At 35.7% G+C, this 9,664-nt stretch overlaps 1 long non-coding RNA gene across 1 annotated transcript; it reads right to left on the bottom strand.

Annotated features, from left to right (window-relative positions):
- LOC102162681 lies at positions 213-9,284 on the bottom strand. Its single transcript, XR_001298239.2, has 3 exons — positions 9,100-9,284; positions 5,132-5,241; positions 213-352 (listed from the first exon to the last, which is right to left on the bottom strand). It is a non-coding gene; the product is annotated as an uncharacterized LOC102162681 (long non-coding RNA).

Genomic DNA, 9,664 nt, shown 5'->3' with positions numbered 1-9,664 from the left:
GGAGACACTGTGTTTCAAAAAGGAAATTTACTTAATTTATCAATTTCTATGGTCTAATATGGTGCATTACTTATAACTAAAAATATATTTTCCATGTATACATACACATACACATGAGTATATAACACCAGACAGATACAGAGATTATTTTTTCAATAATAATTTATTGCAATAAGGAGAACATTCATTAATGAAGAACATCTCCAAGAAAAGGAAGAGGACCTTGGATCCTTTAGAGGAAAGTAAACAAGGGAATCACTGGTAATTCTTATGGGAGTCATGAGGAATAACAGAGAAGGGTTTTATCTTAGAATATGTCAGAGCCAGGTGGTCCTTTGCTGTTAGCTCTTTCCTTGAACGACAAAGGGGAAATATTGGGGAGAAAACAAAAAAACAAAAAAAACTTGCTTTCCTAGAACATAGGATCCTTAGGTAAAGTTAAACATTGCATTCACACACACAAAGATCTAATAAATAACTTCTTTAACAGTGAACATGTTTAACAAAGATATGTGAATTTTCCCTGTTCTTTAGAAATTTATGCTTTTGTTGTTTTAATATAACATTAATGAACATTTACTTTATGAGAGCTCTAGAGAAAACTGAAGAGGTAGAAACATGGCAGTGGCAGCTGTATTGACAATATAGTACAAACTGTGTCAATGATAGTATATTTTCAAGAGATCTATTTGGATAAAATGCATGTATTTTCAGGAGACCCTTAGTGTTGGGAATTTCTATTTTTTTCTTTGCATTGTGTTGTCACGTATTCTGTGCTTTTTATCTCAACTGATTTTTTTTTTCTAATATTCTGAATAGATTTTCATTAGACCAAGGAAGTGATTTCTCATCCTTGTTTTCATTGCCAGTTATATCCCCAGTCATTGTAATCTATGACAGGTGATATACTCTGCTTCTTATGATAGTCTTATGCAGAGATTAAAAGGCAACAGTATTACAAAAAATAAAAAGAATCAAAATAATTTGATTTTTTTGTTTCTTTGGTTGTATTTGAATGTTAGTTTTCAAAACCAAAACCAGCTACCACCACACTCTGTCTGGACACCGAGCACTGAAACCACACCTTTCTTTCTACATTAACATGGCTTTGCTAGTCCTCTGTCCTCAGTGACATGATTTCATCTTTTCTCGGGCTCTGCTGTTCAGAAAAACGATTTGATTGTTCATTACTGGTACTACCTGCAAGATCCATCAATTCTTCAATGGAAAATATCAACAGACATTTTGTGCCTTAAGAGTCTTTGAATGTTTCACCTCAAAATCTTTGCCTTGCTGTTTCCAAAAATTCTAAACTTGTATTGTCTCCCCCTTAAGAAACTGCCAAAGCTTTGCCAGATAACATTCTACCTTGACACGGTAACTCAGCTTTGTTTTAACAACAGGTTGTATTGGTGATATTTGGGGAGCCAGGTTTTGACTGATTACATATTGTAAACTTCTTTTAAAAAAATAAGTTAGGCTTTAGAACCACATGGAATATTTTATATCACTTGCCTCTACTTAGCCATTATGCTTTGTATACAAAAACATATTTAGAAAGACAACTTCAGGATTTATCTCTCATTTAGACATATTGCAAAAGATGTCATCATATCGTTTCTCAAAAAATACTATATAAGGAAGGGAAGAAATGTGAAAATACAAGGAAATTAATAGTCTGAAAGAATAAATGGTTTTCATCTGGCCCTCCCACTACTACCTCAATTTTATTTTTTATCTACTTAATGGTTGTGCCAATTTAGGAATGTTCCTCAGCCTTTTAAACATCATTTTTATTACATTTAAAATGGAAATAATAACATTCCTCGTTTGCAGGATTACTGCTGGAATTAAGCCTGAGCTTTGCACACAGAAAGTACTTGTCATGTTTGAATTTCTTTTTAAAGCAAGAACAATGTTCTTAACTTGTATTACACATCCCTTCCTATTTCCTTTTTCATTTTCATGAAAAAATGATGAGATTGCAGAACCCAGAAGTAAAAGACATATTTTTTCTTTTATTATTTAAAAGCTAAAAATCCAATAAGATGGTAAATTTGGCAAAAAAAAAAAAAAAACTTAAATGGAGAAAAATAAAAGAATCAGAGAAGAAGCAAAAATAAAAAACAGTGGCTTTTACTCTGCTGTTGATCACTTTCTAATCCCATGACCTCTATCATGCCCCCCTCTCTACCTTCCCCCCAACACACACACACAAAGGAAAGTGGATAAGCCAGGTGAGTTGATGAAACTTTAAAAATACTTTTGGAAAACTGAGAGAGGAATGAAAGAAAACACATTTTCTAACTAGAGGGGTATGAAAGAAGAAGAAATATTTATGATGTGTTAAATATTAAAAAAAAAAAAGCAAAATTATGTGCGTTCCCACTGTGTCTCTCTGGTAATGAACCCGACTAATATCCTTGAGGACATGGATTCAATTCCTGGCCTCATTCAGTTGGTTAAGGATTTGGCATTGCTGTGAGCTATGGTGTAGGTTGCAGATGTGGCTCGGATCCTGAGCTGCTGTGGCTGTGGTATAAGTTGGCAGCTACAGCTCTGATTTGACCCTAGCCTGGGAACTTCCACATGCCGTGGGAATGACCCTAAAAAGACCAAAAAAAAAAAAAAAAAAAAAAAAGAAAAGTCATAACACTCATTCAGTTATAAAATAAACAGATGTTAAAGATTTTAGTTAAGTCATTAATGATGAAACTAGTAAGATGTTACATCCAGTACAAAAAAGAATTTAAATGCAAGTTTATAGGTCAAGAATATTGAAACGACTGTGCAAATAGAAGTGAAACTAGCTTTGTAGGTACTAAGGGAAATCAACTGGACCTCTATCAGACAGAATTTATTTACATGTCTATAGACAAGAATTTTCATTCCTATAATTTATCTACAATGCAAGGGCTGTAAAACAGCTCAATGAAAGACTGGAATCCCCTTAGTTGGAATGGAGTGTTCTAGGTAATGCATAGCTTTCCACTGAAGCACAAATTATTCCCATAGATACTCCCACTTAATTCAAAAAATAATCTCAAAGAAAGATCATTATAAATCACAAAATAAAATTGGTTCTTACTAAATTTGGCCTGATTATTTACATAAGTACAGCAAGAGTCTTAATCTACCATGTAGATCCTCTTAAATTTGCTTAGCTGGATGTTATTAAAAGGAATCTCAGATTAGATTTATAGCAGTCTGTTATATTTGCTATCTTGAGCCCAGACAGTCAATCCTGAAAAAACTCTCTCTGACATTTGACTTGCAGTACCTAGAACTTTGGGAAATTTCCTCTCTCTAAGGTCCCCAAAATATTCTAAGGTGCCAGACTTGCCAGGATCAGTTTTCCTGGTACCAGGTACCAGGTCAGTTTTCCTGGTTGTACTTTGTAAGTTTTAATTCCATAAAAATCAAACTTAGCTCCTTTAAAGTGGCTGGTCAAATCTGACTAAATGTGTATCATTCTCAAACATCACATTCCAGGTAAGGCCTGGTTATATAACTAATATTCCCAGTTACAACACAGTAAACAATTATATCTTGGTAAACAGAAGGACAGATTCTTAATGGACATATGCAAATAACAATAGCCACGTAAAGGAAGTAAACTCAATATAAAGTTCAGAATTCTTGAGTGAGGATTAGGGGAGAGAGAAGAATCAGATACTATTTGAAAATTCTCCATTTAACAAAAGAAGAGTCTACTAAACTTTTATGGGTATAAAGGGGGAAAATAATTTTTCCTCTACCCTTCTAAGTTCTTAGTTGAGTTCCTAATAATAAAAAAAGATTAACATAAGAAAAACAAACAGAAGTTTATTAATATGCATCCCTCATGTACACACAGGAGCTACCCTAGGGAAAAATGGGTAATTTCCTGGGTTGTCTTAGAATTCAGACTTAAATACTACCTTAATAGGGAAAGGAAAGGGAAGCATGCAGTCCACTTAAGGAGAGTAAATGATTTTTAAGAAAGATCAAAATGATGAGAATAAGTGGTTTTTGGAATAGATGGGAGGTATGATAGTGTTACAGAAACTGAACAAGAAGGCCATTAGCCTGAGGGTGCTCTACTGCCTTGACAGCCTATACAAGTGAACAGAAACCTAAGCCAGAGTATATTCTCATAAATGACAAAAGGGTAAGAAATTGAAATCTAAGAACCAACCACAAATAGCCAACTAGGCTTTCCCAAGTAAAGCAACCACCTAAGCTCTGGCCAACCAAATTTCCTGATTTGCTTCTGTTTCTGGTCTACAAAAGCCTTTCTCCTAGTTTCTGCCTGTGGAAAATTCCTAACCATTTTAGGTTTGGTACAGCCCTTTCAAAATGGTTTTAGCTCAAACAAACTATTAAAATTTTTGAGATGTCTCAGTTTTTCTTTTAACAATAGCTTGTGACAAAGTTTCTCTGGGTGTGGTGTCACCTGTAGTCTCCTTTTCTGTAATAAGAGTCCATCTTCCTGATTGATGAAGTGCCAGGGGAGGGATTTATGACAACTGAACTCCTTTTGGAGGATGTGTCTTTAGTCAGACAAGGGAGGTCAAAGAAAGTCTCTCTCCTCATTTGTGGCTTTTGAAGTGTCTGTGGCCCAAAATAATATTAAAATGCCTAAGTGGAATATTTTGGGGTGGCATATTATGCTACCCTCCATAAGCAACAGCTGTATTAAGAAGAAATAGCTTCCATATACAGAAAATAGAACATTAAAACGGCATCAATGGTACTACAAATAAATGCTATTTGCCTTGTCGGTTCACTCAGTCCTACTCGATCTTTTTTCCCCTCTTTTTATTATTATTTATCTATGTTTTAGTTAACACTCCTCACTCATAGAGTTGCAATTTGTTTTCCTTGTGATGAGAACTCCTAGGATATAGTCTTCTAGCAATTTAGAATTATAGCATACAGTGTTAAATACATCCATCATATTGTATATTACATCCCCCAAACATAATTCATTCTTCATCTGCTGGATCTTGGGCTAACATTCTCATGAAGGCACCTGGAAAGACATACAGGAGGAATCTGGGAAATCCTGACTCAGCCAACTGGGATCAAAATGTCATCAGAAGCCTAAAACCAAGAGTGTATTTTTTGAAATATAAATATTTTGAAGTACCTGATAAAGTTTTTTCCATGGGGATCTGAGACAGCCTTTCTTCACGCAATACAGAATCTTCGGCAGGTGGGTGATGAGAGAGACTTCAGGCAGAAATCAGAATAAACTACCTGTAGATGACAAAGGTTGAAAATGACTGTGGCTAATTTATTAACAATTTCAGAAGTTGAAAGTTCTGACAAGAGATGATAGGGGAGAAAAAGTTATTTTTCCTACTACCCTCCTGATTTCTGGTTTGGCCCTATAAATTGAATTGATCAAAGACAAATTAATAAGAGAAAAATCTTACAGAAGTGTATTAGCATGTGCACCCTGCCTGCATATGGGAGTCAGAGATGAATAGGTCAAAGGGGTAGTTAGACCTTGAGTTTATGTAGAATTTTAAGCAAAAACATAAGTAAAGGGGAGGTTTGGGGCTTCTGGGCAAGAGAAGGCAAACAATGGGAAGATGAGCAGGAAAAGTATGATAGCAAAGCTTGTTTAGTTATGTTGGTTAGTTAGTCTTGTAATGCAGATTTAAGATAATGCCGTCTCCATTGCTAAGAGTTATTAAGAGTCCTCTTATTCCTGGTAGGAGGTCTAGAGATGACGTTCATAAATGGAAATTTCCTTCACAAAAGGAAAACTTGTTCTGTTTTTAGAGTCTCTCCACTGTCACCTAGTTTTCAATGGCCTTTACTTAAAAACAATCCATATGCCAAAGTGCTATATTTTGGGGTGTCACATTCCGGTACCCTTCAAGATCATAACAAGAATGATGCAACATCGCTAACAAAAATATTTGGTTGGTTCTCTGTCATGCTAACAATATAGTAAGGTCAATCTGAAAAAAATCAAAAAAAAAAAAAAAACAAAAAATCTGAAAACAAACAAACAAACAATCCCCCACAATTTCCACAGAAAATATGTATAAGCATAATTGTTAAGCCTATTTCCAAATAAGACAGTTTGTTACATCAGATTTTTAAATGGACAAACATCATTTTTAGATAACACAATATTGAAATAAGACATTCAATAATAATGAATAAAAAATATTAATACCAAACCATGAATACAGCAATCATATACTTAAAGACATTAAAAACATCAAGTGGCAAGATTAAGACACCTTTATTGTATAAAAGTATTTGGGTTAGTCTGATAAGAACCCCGTGCTTAGAGGATAGTAGTTACAAGTTTACATTTATTAACATATTGATAGGGTTCACAACATGCTATCCCCAAAAATGGTAACTTGACATGTTGAATACCTTAAGCTGAAGGAGTTTGAGAAAATCAAAGCAGGAAGGTCATTTTTATCCCCCTTCTACTCTCCACCTTCTTTCCTGAAAGCAGGAGATAAACTTGGTGAAAGCTACCCTCCCTGTACCAGGAGGAAGGAAGGCAGTCTTATCACAGACACAGGGAATTTGGGGCCAAGAAATCTGTATAAAGAAACCTTGTTAGCTTACTCTTATACTCCTAATTACTTCACCATTACTACCCTTAGGACAAACTCTTCTGTCTTGTCAAAATTCTTTACAAATGCATAGTTTCTTTGTCTAAAAGGCATAAAAGCTTCTTGCTTCCGTTACTTCTTTAGGTCTTCATTCTCTCGTAAAGTCTCCTATGTACGTGTAAAAATTTGATAAAATATGTATGCTTTTTCCTGTTAATTTATCTTTGTCAGTTTATTTTTCAGACCTGCCAGGGACCCTAAGAGGATTGAGGAAAACTTTTCCTCCCCTACAAAATACTTGACTAATAGCATTATGCAGTTGTTGTTCAAAACAATCAGACCAAACATCACCAGGAGTCTGATATAGACAAGTTTGATAAACTACTATTTCAGTGCTTTTGAGTTGAGTACATATTATGAAAAGTGAGAGAATTGTCAAATTGCCAAAAAATTCCCCAAACCATTTAATTTGTGAAATATTTATTTTAACTATATATTAACTATACTAATTTAGCCTGGGGAAAGCTGAACACTTCTTATGAACTGTCAGCTTTTCCCATCATCAGCTCATCAGCAGAAACACCAAGTAACCTAATTGTTTATAGCACCTTTCTTTTCTTTTTAAAACTAAAGAATAATTTATGTAAATTTCCAGAGGTATCAGAAATATCTCAAAGATAGTATTAGGTACAAAAGGCATTCTCCAATTTTCATGGAATTGAATTGAATAGTTAGGGGTCCAATTTGGAGAAGCAAAAATCAACAAGTTGTCATAGAGTATCTGAATATTTGATTAATATAAAATGTGGATGTTTGATAACAATACTTGGTTACCTATTTACTGTAAATGTCTAAAAATATTGAAAAATAAAGTAACATGGTTTTAAAGACATTAGTTCTTTCATAAGTAAGGAATCTCTGTTTTCTTAAATAATTAAGGGCCAATCTTTGCTGTTTAGACAAATTATACACACACATGCACAAAAGATTTATAATCTTTCATACTATAGGAAAAGGCAGTAGTAAACCAAGGAAATAATTCTATCACTTTTTCCATATCAGTTAGTAACTAGCCAACTGGTACATTTAGGAATATCATTTCTGGTCCTAGAATCTGCTGGGCTGCAAATACATATGGCAAAGGAGTCATGACATTAAAAAGGTATAAGCAGCCTATTTTTAACATTCTTCCAAAAGACCTTTGATAACTTAAAATCTGAAGACTTAGACTTCTGGAAGAGAAAAAGAAAGCCAACCATTGCATGGAAAGAGTCTTCTATGTTACTGTAAGCAGACAGCTCAGGGTAAAATTTCAAGAGATGGCTCCTAAAATCATGTTTCCAAATTACAGAAACATAAATCACTTAAAAATGATTAGGAAAAAAATCCCAACTACACACCTCAAATTGAGGCTACTTAAAGAATAGTCTGATATCTCAATATTGTCAGAAGACTGCTAAACCTAGAACTTTGTATGACGCTGATGACAGATTATACAGCTTCCACCCCAGATCTTTGCAGCAAGGCTATCTATACGCCAAAAGCCTTAGATTAGCATATTCTTTCTTCTAGTAGGTTAATCTCTTAGTCTGTTTCTTTCCATTTTGCTGCTTTTACAGTATTAGATTGCTGATAACTTAATTCTCATTCCTTAAACTTGTTGAAGAGAGGTACTTTAAATATTATAATATTCTATTCTTCCCAAAATGTATACCAAGAGACTATCATACATCTCAGCTACAGCTTTATATCTTATGACTGTTATTTTTAACCTCTACTACCTGTTTTTTCCTGGATAAAAATCTAATCTCCATTTCTCCAGACACTTTAGAAAATCATTTACCTTCCACGGGACATTTCTGGTAAATGAAAGAGTCTCATATTATTAACGCCAACATTCAGTCACCTTAAAATTGGACGAGAAACAGCAAAATGTATCTGTAAAAAATAATTATACAGCTGTTCACAGGGGCTGAAAACACAGCAATGCTGGGAACAAATATGGGAGTTCCCCTTTTTGAATTAAAATATTTATTTTTCTTGACAGTCTCCACTCCTACTCAGAGAATTTTCCCTCCCCAAGGAATACATCAACGGAATGAACACTCTTGTCACAATAAAAGACAACTAAATTTAACAATCACATCCCTTTAGACTAGTGTGACTTCGCTTGCTTACCACACACAAACCTAACGTATGCCTAAGAGGTATGCATTAAAGATTTTGCAGACACATAAGACCCCCTTGACACATTCCTCCCCAATTTTATATTGTTAGACTGTGGCGCAGAGCTACACACACGAAAAAATTATTCTGGGGAATTACTAAGAATTATCAATGATTAATTCTTTAACCTCTTTAAATTATTTGACATGCTAATTTTTACAATCGGAGTTTTTCAAATCTGTAAGAGGTGGTCAGAAATGTGTCAAGAGGTTAGCTGAAATCATAAACGCTCACAGGCTTTAAGGTTTAAGCTGCAGCGAGCACCCCTACATAGACTTTGGGCCAGAGTCCATTTCCGCACCTGGCCAGGCCTCTAGGGCGAGACGCCGCTCCACTGTGACTCAGAGCAAGGAAGGGGAAACGGAGGGTTGAAGTTTGCTTGACGGGCGGCATGAGCCACACTAGTTGCAGGGTTGCAGGGTACTCTGGGACAACCGGCCGCGGATATCGGCTACATCCCCAACTTTCTCTTCCTAGGATCCCCCTGCAAGGCCTCCCGAGAGTTCCTGAGATCTCGCGAGACTACGCTGCCTCTGGGAAGGCATTCGTGGGTGCCGCGCTTTCCGCCTGATTCAGCCCTTCTCTGAGCCTCTCCAGGCGGCTAGGGCCTCAGCCGGTCCTAGCTGGACCCATACTGACTCCGTGACACACGCGGTAACATAGTTCCCCTTTGGGTTCCAGCTGTGCTGTTTGCCTTCCTGGGTTAGCCTGCACTCCACGCACCCTGGACCAAGCCTTGACTACCCTGGTGACCACCAAGGTAAAAAGAAAAAAAAATATTTTTTTTTTTCCGTTTGGTCATGTTGCCTTAGACGTTATCAGCCAGGACGGTATCTTTGCCATCACTTTTGCGTTATATGCGGTTA

The sequence above is a fragment of the Sus scrofa genome, chromosome 8 (genome assembly GCF_000003025.6).
Source record: "Sus scrofa isolate TJ Tabasco breed Duroc chromosome 8, Sscrofa11.1, whole genome shotgun sequence".
Lineage (NCBI taxonomy): Eukaryota > Metazoa > Chordata > Mammalia > Artiodactyla > Suidae > Sus > Sus scrofa.
Note: the sequence above shows the minus strand (reverse complement) of the source record. Positions and strands in the feature narration are given on the sequence as shown.